The sequence below is a fragment of the Triturus cristatus genome, chromosome 3_1, assembly GCF_964204655.1.
Source record: "Triturus cristatus chromosome 3_1, aTriCri1.1, whole genome shotgun sequence".
In the NCBI taxonomy this organism is placed as follows: Eukaryota; Metazoa; Chordata; class Amphibia; order Caudata; family Salamandridae; genus Triturus; species Triturus cristatus.
Window position 1 is genome coordinate 1,068,958,564 of NC_140583.1, and position 14,343 is coordinate 1,068,972,906.

The following is a 14,343-nucleotide window of genomic DNA, read 5'->3' on the forward strand; positions in this document are numbered from 1 at the left end:
TGTGCCTCGCTGAAGCCTCCAGTGCCTGAAAGTGCTGGAATTGCCTTCGGCGCAGAGAGCGCCTATTTCTGTGCTCTTGGCGCCAGGAGCGCTTTGTTTCTGATGGCGGGTGCCCACCCCGCTTAGTTGATTATTCCTGTGCCCTAGCGGGTGCCCACCCCGCCAGGAACTTGCCGCTTGTTTCTGCCCTTGGATACTTGAAATCCGAAGACGGGAGCCCACCCCGTGCTTCGGAGAGAGCCGTGTTGAATTCACCGCCGGCAGCCCGAGGGTTCGCTGACGTCACCTCCCTGCCGCGCTGGGATTGGTCCAGCGGCAGGGAGCATCACCCATGTGACCGGGGCCGTAGCGAGGAAGGAAGCGACGCTCTGGTTCACGGACCCAGGCGGGAGCCTACCCCGCGCTGGGACGAGCGGTGGAACAAGTCCCTCGGTGCCTAGGAGAGTGGTGCCGGCGTCCGGAGGCTTCCTGAGTGGGACTCCACCCCCAGCACTGCCGGTGACCGAGACCAGCGCCTCCAGCCGGGTGAGTGGGGCTCTGGCCGGGAGGGTGCACAAGGCAGCCGAGGGGGTTGCTGAGCGCTGGTGCGCTCCAACTAGGTTCCCCCGAGTAAGGCTCCAACGAGGCGCCTGGTATTCCTTCAGAGTCCGGTGTGACTCCAACGTCGGGGGCATTTCTGTCGCACCCAGAGCGGCCCCGGAAGGCAGCGGGTCGCTCCCACGAACAGGGGCAATTTGTTCAGAGCCGTGAAGGCTCCAACGAGCGGCAGATATTGTTCAGAGCCTAGAGGGCTCCAACGTTACCGGGGCATTGCTTACGTGCCCGAGTGGCCCCAGATGGCAGCGGGCCACTCCCACCTTGCCCCACATTAGTTACAGAGCCCGGAGAGGTTCTAGGGGGCATATCTTGTGGACTTGAGCCCACGTGGCTCCTACGTTGCCCCCAGTAACCTTTTCCACAGCTGCCCAGCACTTAGTGGGCAGCTGCAACGTTTAGGTGGGGATAATTTACATTCTGGCTGGCGCAGCTGGCGCAGCTTTTCTGAACGCAGGGCGTCCTAGCCCCTACCAGGCCAGTTGGCCCAGGGACTGCCACAGATAGTGGCTATTGTGAGTTTTTGCGCCATTGTTCCTTTCCTGCACCTCTGAATGTGTTTATGCGTCATGTGCTTTGCTTTACACCTCTGAATGTTATGCATCATGTGTTTATGTGCTTAGACCCCTACAGGTAGAGTGATACTTAGGTGGTTGTTTTCTCCTTAGTACAGGTGGTACTAGTAAGGTCCTAGTTCCCTGCGTGGTATTCCTAAAGGTGGTTAGGGTTGCGTAGGTGGTACGTTCTGATACCAGTAGTTACTGGTTGTGTGCTACATGTTCTATTTTTAGTGCTACAGTGATTGTGTGCTATGTTCTCAAATATTATTCCTATATTCTAAGTGTTATTTCTACAAAGTGCTAATTCCTGACAGTGGTCCATGTGGCCCTGTCCCCTGTATATATAATCCCTTGTAAATTCTGCCCGTGCCTGTTGGCACATTGTAAAGTGTGTGTTTTTATCTAATGTGTTGTGTATAATACAAAGGTTATTTTTATATAATACCTTGTGTGGAGTTTCCTTTGTGGTGGGCCTTGGGTGTTGTTGCTGGGTGCGCGCGCAAACGCTTTACACATCGCCTCAGGGATAAGCCTGTCTGCTCGTGCCAAGCTACCAAGGGGGTGAGCAGGGGTTATCTTTGGCGTGTAACTTCCTTGCCCTGACTAGAGTGGTGGTTTCTGCCTGACTTTGGCGCAAGCCTTAGCCAGCCAGAAATCCCATTTCTAACAATGGCAGACAGCATTTCATTAATGTTGGGAAGGGGGTGTCGGTCCACCCAAATGTTAGAGTTCAAATCCCTAAGGTCAACACATAGACGGATCCCCTTGTTTCCACCTTTGGCTGCTACGACGATGGGCGCCAACCATTCAGAGCTCTCAATCCTCTCTATGATTTTGCACTCCTCCAACCTGTCCAGCTCCTTCTTAAGCGGTTCTCTGGTCAACAGCGGGATAGACCTTGGTTTGTGGATGATAGGTCTGGCATCGGCTTTAAGTTTGATTTTGTGGAGGAAGCCTTTTAGGAGTCCGAGTTTGTCTGTGAACACCTCTGGGAAACGATTGCAGATTTCCATCCCAATGTTGGTCTTGTCGATAAGATACACAGGTTCCGACGCGTTGGGGTCTAGTCTGATTCCTAACTCTTTTTGGTGTTTCCACCCTAGTAGGTTGGAACCATTCCTTGTGATGTAGACTTTTCCCACGGTCGACCTATCCTTAAAATTAATGTTCATGAGTAACATTCCTACTAGTGGTATAGGATCTTGATTATAACCCCCTGGTTTGACATCAGGAGGTACGAGGGTATACTCCCTTGTCCCCGAATTAGCCTGAAATGTAGCTTCATTCACAAGTGTATATGGGGAACAGGAATCTGCGTAGACCTCATACTTTACATTGTCCAGAAATATTTCACACTTGGGGTAAGGAGTGCTGTTGCCTTCTGAAAAATTAGATACTTGAAAAACAATATCTTCGCTAGGTAGTTGAGGATCCAGATCACTGCCTATCATGTGGGTGACACTGTTCGTTGCATTGTGGCATACTTTAGAGAAATGGCCTCTTTTCTTACACTTGCTGCAAACAACGCCCCTTGCAGGACGGTTTACGCTGTTGGCCAGATGATTAGGATTTCCGCACCTATAACATTTTGGCTTGTTCCCTGATGCTGTAGGTGCTTCCGGACTGGAAGGTAAAGGTTTGTGTTTGTGGACTTTACTGGAGATCTTGTGTACACTGTTCTCCGCCACTTGTTTTACTTCCCCCGCTTCCTTCATTTCATTCATACAGTACGCTGTATGCTCTATGCTTTTAGCTATATCAATGGCATGTTTTAAATCAGGGGCTTCTGCAAGAAGTCTTTCTTGTATCTTCTTGTTAGAGGTACATCTAACTAGCTGATCTCTGATTAGTGATTCAGTTAATATCCCAAACTCACACGTAGAGGCTAAACCTCTCAGAACAGCAATATCATTTATCACTTTTTCATTTTTTCCTTGATTGCGCAAAAAAAATTTGTGGCGTTCTAACACAATATTAATTTTGTCACCAAATTGAGCTTCCAGTTTCAATAATGTTAACTGATACACATCATACTGGATATCACCCTCACCCCCAGCTCCCTCATTTGCATTTTCAACATTATAATCTGGCAGGTCATCAAAAATATCCCTCCCTTGCTTTCCTAGATTATGCAGTAGAACATGTTGTTTGCGCACCGCCGAAAATCTGTCCCCACCAATGGCGATAAGGTAAGATTCAAACAGGTTTACCCATTTTTTCCATGGGATCACCGGATCTCCACTCTCATCCAGGAATGGGGGGGGTTGAGACATAGCGAATGCCGACATGGTGGGGAGTAGTGGAAGAAGAAAATGCAGAAATAAGGGAAGAAAAAGGCAAAAGAAGGAAGAGGGGTGGACAGAGGTGAGGATAAGGAATATAGCGTGAGGGAAGGCTAAGTGTGAAAAATTCACAGAAAGTTGCAGTAGAAGTAGAAATGACAAGAAACCACCAGCACACCCCCACAGTATAATGGAAACAGTCTAACGTGGGAAGTGTTAAATAAAAACACTACATTTCCATGAGCTGAGCCTGTCAGCGAAAATTTCGAAGCAGGCTGGATGAGGGAAGAAACGTGCAATATTATTTTCCACCAGCAGGAGGAGCAGACGTAAAAGCAACAGGGAGCAGTGTCTCTCTGCGGAGCGTCCTCTGTGGAAAACAGTCTGAGGAGAGGCGGAAACACCAGGAACAGGATGTTTGTGAGGAGATTTATGACGTCGCCTCAGCCACACACGAAGAGCAGTACTATCGTCCCCGACCATCCGCAACACAAACTCCCTTCACAGCGCTCACTCCTTGGCGGCGGCACTCAGAAAACAACAGGCGATCTCTCTAGGGGAAAACAGGCGTCTCCCTGTCAGCCAGGACGGACAGCAAGTCCGTGGAGCAGCGCCGAGCAGCAAACGATTAGGGACTCACCGGAGGGATGATCAGTATCAACAGAAGAACGTGAAGCGAACTCACGCAGGCAGCGAGCTCCGGGGGAGGCACGAAAGAGCCCCGCAGCCGGGAGCTCCCATCAACAGAGTCCAGAGAAGGCGTGACGGAGCCAGCAGCCGGAGACTCCAAACGACGGAATCAGAAGAGGAAGGCTCCCTCCAACACCAACACTGAGAACGATGGCAAGAAGGAAGCCAACACTGCCCGAGAAGTCCAACGAGAGGCGGTAAAGCACTGGGGGAAGGATCCAGACCGTCCCCAGCACGGTAAGACAGCTCGTCGCCAAATGAATGTTGTAATAACTTCCACAAGATGGGTTAGTCAGGAGATGGAAGTTTATTGTACAGATCCTTCAGCCTCTCGTAGTGAGAATGCCAACATTCTGACAGGAGCTTCAGCCCCAACATTCTAAGGCTGGGCAGTACCAAACAGCGAAGGAAAGGAGGGGGGGGGGGGAAAGGAGGGCAGGGAACAGGAGCAGATTATAACAGAATTCTTTAAGGGCTGATCTGTAGAGGGCCTTGGACTCAGGGTCGTATGAACGACGCCAGCTACGTTCCAGTTTTTTACATTTACGTCTGTTATCTCGGAACAACGTTGAGAACCAGGGGGCTGAGGGTTTAGAACGTTGAGAGGTAAAGTTCTGTATAGGGGCAATTTGTTCAATGGCAGCAGAAAGATCATTATTAAAAGTAGCTACAGCTACATTAAGATCATCATTAACAAAATCAGAGCTATTCCTATATAATTGTTCCAGAGCCGTACAGGTAACTTTATGCCACTTTCTTCCCTGGTCTCTGATAATCAAATTCAACTTAGGTGGTAAAAGAATGGATAATTCAAACGGGATCAAGTAATGGTCAGACCACGTGAGGGGCATAGATGGAAGAACCTTGAGGTCAGACCAGCTTGAAAAAATTAAATCTAGGGTGTGTCCTGCAGAATGTGTGGGGCCTTTGACTTTTTGAATTAAATTCAGACCTTGCATGGAGTCTAAGAGATTTTTAGCGCGTGTGCAATCATATACATCAATATGGTGATTGAAGTCTCCTAGTACCGTAAAGTGAGGATGGTTAAGCGAGAGATCAGCAATGGCCGCCAATAATGTGACCATTGCGGACTGGGGAACGTTAGGGGGGGGAGTATACCAGGACGCCTGAAAATATGGCTGTGGAGGATTCTGAGATAGAAAAATAGAATGCCTCTATGGAACCTATATTGGAGATTTTCCTAGAGGTGATGGTTAGATGGTTCTGTAAAATGACAGCAATTCCACCTCCAGACTCACCTCCCTCGCGGCTAATTCCTATTAGGCGATAGCCAGGGGGTGTGGCTAGGGCAATGTCTGGATTAGATGAGTCTTTGATCCACGTCTCAGTGAGAAATAGTAAATCCCAAGACGTTTCAGACAGTAGTAGCCATATATCACTAGAGTGACACGGCAAAGAGCGGCAGTTCAATAAGCCAGCCGTGTATAGGCTGGTAGGAATGGGAGGAGAATAGGAGGTAGAAAGTATAGATTTATTATTCAAAAAAGAAAAGGTGCAATGCTCACATTTGAAGTGGGACCAGGTGGGCGAGGTCAGATTACAGCGTACCTGGGGAGTACAAACTTCCTTGTTCAGGGCCATTAGCTGGGATCTAGACCAGGGGTGTATTTGGATAGGATGTGAGCCGGCAGCATAACTGGCCCTAGGCCCGGAACTGGCACGGACGGGTGCAGACGGGCTTGCCTTTGGCGCGCCAAAGGCGCGCCCGCTGCGCCCGTCCGCAGCGCCTCCTGTGCCAGGGAGCCATTTTATTGCTGTGTGGCGGGAGGGGCCGAGCACTAGACCGCTCTCCAGCTCCTCGCCTCACTCAAGATGGCGCCCGAAGTCGTTACCCCACGCAGAACCTAATCGTCTGCAATGGGCGCTTCGAGGGAGACAAAGGGTTCCCAGCAAGTGAGTAATGCCTCAGCGTGCGCAAAACCGATTATTTATAGTTAAAATCAAGACACAACATTAAATGAATAAGTGCAAGTGCAGTTTGAAAATGAAATAAGCTAAAATCACAGTCTCAGACAAACGCTCGCACAGAGTCCCGGCTTCCGCCTCAGGACCGAACCATTCGCTTGTCAATCAGCGAGTAAAGGATTACCCTAGGGTTTTATGCTGTGTGGCGGGAGGGGCCGAGCACTAGACCGCTCTCCAGCTCCTCGCCTCACTCAAGATGGCGCCCGAAGTCGTTACCCCACGCAGAACCTAATCGTCTGCAATGGGCGCTTCGAGGGAGACAAAGGGTTCCCAGCAAGTGAGTAATGCCTCAGCGTGCGCAAAACCGATTATTTATAGTTAAAATCAAGACACAACATTAAATGAATAAGTGCAAGTGCAGTTTGAAAATATAGTGTGATCTTGGCCCAAAAGCATTAGAGCGCTTTACAGATTATGTTACACGAGGTCGATTTATGTGTTTTTTCACTCTTTTTTTTTAAACCTGAACTGCTACTTTCGGCCAGGTCCCTGACAGCTGACCCCGCGGGAGGAGCCACGAGCGCAGGAGCGCTTCAAAAGACGCGGGTGTATCGGCGGGGCGGGAGCCCTTGTTTTTGAAACCTGAACTGCTACTTTCGCAGAGGTCCCTGACAGCCGACCCCGCGGGAGGAGCCACGAGCGCAGGAGCGCTTCAAAAGACGCGGGTGTATCGGCGGGGCGGGAGCCCTTGTTTTTGAAACCTGAACTGCTACTGTCGCCCAGGTCCCTGACAGCCGACCCGCGGGAGGAGCCACGAGCGCAGGAGCGCTTCAAAAGACGCGGGTGTACCCGCTGCGCGGGGGCGCCGAGTGGGCGAAGACCGGGCCAAGACGGGCCCGTGTCAGGGTCAAGATGACGTATCCTGAAGTGCTTGCACAGGAACAGAGATGCTGGTTCCCAACTCCCACTACGCGGCAGCCAGAGTTCCAGTAATATTCACCTGGACTCTGTAACCACTCCGCAGGGGGAAGGGGGAAGTGGATAAAATAATAAACAAAGAAGAGACTGGTCCTGAAACTCCGGTTCTTCACTATGCTCCTCAGCTTCTTCTTAATGCTGTTGCCAGCTCTTGTAAATGAGAACCTTGAAACAAAACACGACACAATAACTTTCTATTCCCTTCGACTTCTAACACTCTCTATGTGTTAACACCTACCCTGGGTTTCAAGCACTGTGCCCCTCTTCTGTATGTCAGTCTTGTTGTGTGGTGTTTCTTTTTCAATTCTTTTCTGTGGGTCTGGACACTTCTTTCCGACTCTCCTTCCTACAAAACATCTTTCTATTAATTCTTTCTCTTTCCCTTTTACCTTTTCTAAATTGTTTTCTTAACTTGAAAATAATAATTTTTTGGCTTACTTCTAGAGTGGAATAATTCTTGCTTGTCCTCTTCTTCTGTGTATTCGTCTAGCAGTGTGATACTCTCACGCTATACTGTTCTAGCCCTAAACTTGTCTTTACCTTACTTTTCCTTATTTCTAGTTATCTTGTACTAGAGAACGGTGGTGAGTATATTTATTGTATTGTTTTCTTCAACTCTAATTACCTGCACATTAATCTTTCTTCTCAGGGTGAATTTCTGATTACTAGAGTTTTCTATGCAATCTTTGCTGTCATATACTTTTCCCATTCATCTCTCATGCCTCTCAAATGTACTTAGCTTCGGTCTTCTTTTTTCTGTCACAGGATGGCGCCAAAAGACCTCCGACTATCTGCTCGGCAAACACGGAGATGTATTGGAAGTCTTCACGAAGGTAGGAGAGAATTTCGTCGTCTTTTCTGTCTCTGTAAATCTTTCTGAAAATCTCTTCAGTTAATTTCTCGGAGTTGTGAAAGGTTTCTGACTTGGAAAACTATTCTATAGCCCTGGCGCTAACTAACTAACTTTAATTCTATTCTCTCTAACTCTTTCCTCAGGAACGCTAAAGTCAAGCTGCTACTCTCTGAATCTCCTCAGTGAAGTGCGTCGTCCTCTAGGAGCGCGCGCCTCTCCTAACCTCGGAACACCTGTGGGGAGAAAGACTAGACTGCCGCTATGCTTCCAGCGCGGCCGCCATCTTGGAGTTCCTCTTTCTATTTAATTCAGTCCAGGAATTTTCCTTTGCCCATCTGTTCAGTCTTGGGCGGGCGAAAGACCCCAACGTTGCTCCCATTGTCGCCTCTTCGTTCTCTGGAGGCCTGACAGTACCCCCCAACAAAGGAGGTCCTCTCATTCCTGGTTTGGTTGGGAATCTTTGATGAAATGATTTCACCAATCTAGGCGCATGAACATCTGATTCTAGTTCCCAAGACCGCTCCTCAGGACCATAGCCCCTCCAGTCTATCAAGTAATATAACTTTCCTTTTACCACTTTGGAATCTAGAATTTCTTTCACCTCGTACTCAACCCCTGATTCTAACTGAATGGGTTTTGGTGTCAATTCACTGCGTAAGCCTGCTGATGCCTTTTTTAACAAGGAAACATGAAAAACAGGATGAATTTTCAATTTAGGAGGTAATTTTAACTGGTAGTTAACTGGTGAGGTTTTCTCTTCTATCAGATATGGTCCTATGAATCTGGGCTGAAATTTCCTGTTTCCTTTTAGTCTAAGGTTCTTTGTGCTTAACCAGACTCTGTCTCCTTTTTCTAGGGAAGGACCCTCTCGTCTCTTTTTATCTGCATATTGTTTGTATTTCTGTTTTGCCTGTTCTAAATTTTGTTTAGCAGTTTGATGGACCCTACCCAGATGGGTCACCAGATCTTTTACTGCTGGAACGGAAATATCCGTTTGTCTAATAGTTGCATTTGGGTGTCTCCCATAATTTAAATAAAATGGGGAATAACCTGTCGAGACATTTTGGGCGTTGTTATGTGCGAATTCTGCCGCCCATAACAACTCTGACCACTCTCCTTCTTGCTTCAGAAGGAACAACCTCAAATACTGCTCTAACTCCTGATTCGCTCTCTCAGTTTGTCCGTCTGTCTCTGGATGATAGCTCCTCGAATACTTGGCTTCAATTCCCAATCCACCCACAAAGGCCTTCCAAAAATGAGATACAAATTGTGTTCCCCTATCAGAAATAATGACCTTGGGGACCCCATGTATCTTTACAATTTGTGTAGTGAAGTGGTGGGCTAACTGTTTGGCTGTTGGAATTCCCTTTAGGGCCATAAAGTGCGCCATCTTAGAAAATGCATCTACGAACACTAGAATAGTATTATAACCCAAACTTGAAGGTAAATCCACTATTAGATCTAATGTAACTGTATGCCATGGATATGGTGGAGTGGGTAGAGGTTGCAACAACCCCTTGGGGGCCTGCTGTTCCGATTTCCCCTGTGCGCAGATCTCACAAGTTCTAACGTACTCCTCAATGTCTCTGGTCATATGCGGCCACCAATAATGTCTCTTGATCAACTCTTCTGTTTTCGTTTCTCCTTTGTGCCCTGCCAAAAGATTGTCGTGACATTCAGCCATCACCTGATTCCGTAACTCCGGGGTTGGCAAGTAGAGAGCTTCCTTAAAGTAAGGCAACTGTTGCTGAATGTTTCTTTCCTTGTCTTCCTCAACCCATTCCTGTATTTCCTCTGGGCTCATTCGTTTGAGGATCTGCTCCTTTAAGTCAGAAGATATTGTAGCTCCAATTATTTTGTCTTCCGGAATTATTGTTTGATCTTTGATTTGATTCTTCTGGTCATTTGTTCCCAATCTGGATAGAGCGTCCGCTTTCCCATTCTGGGCTCCTGGTCTATAGGTAATCACGAAATCATAGTCCGCGAAGTACAATGACCAACGGAGTTGTCTTGGTGTTAGTGTACGGGCAGATTTCAAATTTCTGTGGTCGGTGAAGACTGTCACTTGATGCTGGGCCCCCATGAGATAGTGTCGCCACTCTTTAAATGCATCCTTGATTGCCAGTAACTCTTTTTCTGTTATGGTGTAATTTATCTCTGCAGGTGTTAGTTTTCGTGATCTGTAGGCGACTGGATGTAATTGACCGGTTACCTTATGCCGTTGGGATAATACCCCTCCAACTGCCAGATCTGAGGCGTCCGTTTCCACGTAAAAAGGTTCAGTAGGGTCAGCATGTAGGAGTATCGGTGCGGTCGTGAAGTCTTTTTTTAGGAGTTGAAAGGCTCTCTCTGTTTCTTCCGTCCATTCGAAACGCACTCCTTTTCTCAGTAGACGCGTCAAGGGTAATATTTTTCGTGAAAATTCGCTTATAAATCTTCGATAGAAGTTCGCGAACCCGATGAAACTCTGGACCTCCTTGACACACTCTGGGGATTTCCAACCTACCACGGCCTTCACCTTCTACTCGTCCATTTTCATTCCAGCCGGAGATAAAACAAAACCCAAAAATTCCACTTGGGAGACCCCGAATGCACATTTCTCCAATTTTACAAATAATTTGTTTTCTCTAAGCTTCTGTAGCACTCTCCTTACTTGTTCCTGGTGTTGACTAGTGTCTGACGAATAGATTAAAATGTCGTCGATGTACACTATTGCGCATTGATCAATATACTCACTGAGAACATCGTTGATGAAATGCTGGAAGGCAGCCGGGGCGTTGCACAGACCGTAAGGCATAACTTGATATTCAAACAGCCCAAATCGAGTCCTGAAGGCTGTCTTCCATTCATCCCCCTCGCGTATCCTCACAAGATGGTAGGCTCCTCTAAGATCTAGTTTTGTATAGATCTGCGCTCCCTTCAACTGATCCAATAAAACAGAAATCAGAGGAAGCGGGTATCGGTTCTTTTTGGTGATCTTATTGATTGCGCGATAGTCTATACAGGTTCTGAGATCTCCCTAATACTTTTTGGGCACGAAGAAAAGAGGCGAAGATACGGGTGACTGGGATGGACGAATGAATCCATTCGCTAGATATTTATCCAAGTATTCCTTCAAGTGGTGATGTTCTTTTTCTGTCAACGCGTATATCCGACTGCAGGGGAGATTACAACCTGGCTCTAGATCTATTTTACAATCATAAACCCGGTGGGGTGGCAATTGTTCTGCTTCTGTTTCGTCAAAAACATCGGCAAAATCTTCATATTCCGACGGAATCTTCTGGGAGTCTATCGCACAGACAGACATCTCCGCTGTGCACAAGGCCTGAGCTGGATTACACTCTCTGGTTCCTTCTTTTGTTTCAAAACAATTTTTTCGACAATATTCTGAATCCATCACTATGGTTCTTGTGCTCCAGTTTATTGTTGGGCTATGCTCCGTGAGCCATGGAAGGCCCAGGATAAGTTGAAACTGTGGTGCGTCAATTAGATTGAATTGAATGAGTTCTTCGTGTCCATCACAGTAAATCAATTGTACCTGTTCAGTATGACTCACTATTGGTCCAGATGAGAGATTCGTCCCATCTACAGCCCGAACCGGTTCACTCTTGGGTTTCAAGATAGCTTGTAACCCCACCTTGGCAGCAAATTTTATATCACAAAAGTTTCCGGTGGCTCCGGAATCTATCATCACCGAAACTTCTGTCAACGTTTCTTGCCGGAACTTGAGTACCATGGATAGAATTAGATGTGGAGCTGACGACTGTAGAGTGTTAGCCACTTGATGTTCTTTTGGAGTTGACTTCTGATTAGCATCCACCGGTCCAACTCCCGCTACTGGTGGTGCTGCGAGTTTTCCTTCGGCTTAAAGGGGGTCTTCGGTTTTCTTGGACAACCCCTAACAAAATGCCCACTGGAGCCACAATACATACAAAGATTTCCTGCCCTTCTTTTCTCTTTCTCTTCTTTGGTTAGGGGACCTCTTATCGTTCCAATTTGCATGGGCTCCGAACTTTGTTGTCCTTCCACAGCCTTATTCCCTTCTGGCCGAACCCGATCAAATCTTGGAGCTACTGGCCTGAATTCTTTCCTTTTTTCTCCTCTCCTCTCTCCTTGACGAAAGTCTATTTCTAAGACCAGGTCCACAAATTCTGAGATTTCTGTGGGTCTATTTGGTATCTGTGCCAACACATCTTTAAGTTCATCTCTTAAACCTCTATAAAAAACTGCAGCTCTCTTGCTCTCTGGCCAGTCCGTTTCTACGACTAATTTATTGAATTGGGCCAGATATGCTACTAGATCTCAGTTTCCCTGTCTTAGATCCAATAATTCATTATCTACTGCTTGAGATATTCTCCGCCTGTCGAAAATTCGAAGAAATTCTTGTTTGAAGTCTTCATAGTTTTGTAACAGAGGATCATCCCGGGAAACCAGAGGCATTGACCAGGACGCTGCATCTCCGCTCAAGTACGATAAAACAAAGGCCACCCTAGACTGCGCATCTGGGAAAATGGAAGGGCGACACATGAAGTGCAAAGAACACTGTGTGATGAATAGCTGTGCCTTTTGTGGGTCCCCACTAAAACGCTCCGGAGGAGCCAACGGAATAACTGGGGACAGTGAATGGATCACTTGTGTAGTTATTCTATTTGGGTCTTCAGTGGATGGGTCTAAGGCGTTCCTTCCTGAGCCGAATGGCTGCTTAACTCGTTGAACTAACTCTGCTGTCTCTTTTCTCGAGTTCATCACCTCCTGCCTCAGGTTTTGGTTTTCCTCTCTCACTGCCACCAACTCTTTTTGAATGGTCTCTAACACTACTCCCAAGGTCTGTAAGTTTATTCCTTCTGCCATCTCTGTCCGGGTGCAAGTTTACCACTTGGGCACTTCACTCTGTCAGGGTCAAGATGACGTATCCTGAAGAGCTTGCACAGGAACAGAGATGCTGGTTCCCAACTCCCACTACGCGGCAGCCAGAGTTCCAGTAATATTCACCTGGACTCTGTAACCACTCCGCAGGGGGAAGTGGATAAAATAATAAACAAAGAAGAGACTGGTCCTGAAACTCCGGTTCTTCACTATTCTCCTCAGCTTCTTCTTAATGCTGTTGCCAGCTCTTGTAAATGAGAACCTTGAAACAAAACACGACACAATAACTTTCTATTCCCTTCGACTTCTAACACTCTCTATGTGTTAACACCTACCCTGGGTTTCAAGCACTGTGCCCCTCTTCTGTATGTCAGTCTTGTTGTGTGGTGTTTCTTTTTCAATTCTTTTCTGTGGGTCTGGACACTTCTTTCCGACTCTCCTTCCTACAAAACATCTTTCTATTAATTCTTTCTCTTTCCCTTTTACCTTTTCTAAATTGTTTTCTTAACTTGAAAATAATTATTTTTTGGCTTACTTCTAGAGTGGAATAATTCTTGCTTGTCCTCTTCTTCTGTGTATTCGTCTAGCAGTGTGATACTCTCACGCTATACTGTTCTAGCCCTAAACTTGTCTTTACCTTACTTTTCCTTATTTCTAGTTATCTTGTACTAGAGAACGGTGGTGAGTATATTTATTGTATTGTTTTCTTCAACTCTAATTACCTGCACATTAATCTTTCTTCTCAGGGTGAATTTCTGATTACTAGAGTTATCAGGTACGTTTTCTATGCAATCTTTTCTGTCATATACTTTTCCCATTCATCTCTCATGCCTCTCAAATGTACTTAGCTTCGGTCTTCTTTTTTCTGTCACAGGATGGCGCCAAAAGACCTCCGACTATCTGCTCGGGAAACACGGAGATGTATTGGAAGTCTTCACGAAGGTAGGAGAGAATTTCATCGTCTTTTCTGTCTCTGTAAATCTTTCTGAAAATCTCTTCAGTTAATTTCTCGGAGTTGTGAAAGGTTTCTGACTTGGAAAACTATTCTATAGCCCTGGCGCTAACTAACTAACTCTAATTCTATTCTCTCTAACTCTTTCCTCAGGAACGCTAAAGTCAAGCTGCTACTCTCTGAATCTCCTCAGTGAAGTGCGACGTCCTCTAGGAGCGCGCGCCTCTCCTAACCTCAGAACACCTGTGGGGAGAAAGACTAGACTGCCGCTATGCTTCCAGCGCGGCCGCCATCTTGGAGTTCCTCTTTCTATTTAATTCAGTCCAGGAATTTTCCTTTGCCCATCTGTTCAGTCTTGGGCGGGCGAAAGACCCCAACGTTGCTCCTATTGTCGCCTCTACGTTCTCTGGAGGCCTGACAGCCCGTCTGAGCCCGTCCGAGGCCGTTGGAGGACGGGCAGGGCCCACTCTCTGTGATTATTAAGCTTTTTCAGGATTGTGTTCTCTTGAGTCCGCTAGTCGCTGCTCATTGCAGGGTTCCCACAGCGCAGCACGGGCATGGGTGTGCCTGTCGCAGATTGGAGAAGGCCGGGCCCACCCCCCTGAATATTGGGGCTCGGTGTTCTGGACATCTTAGTAATAT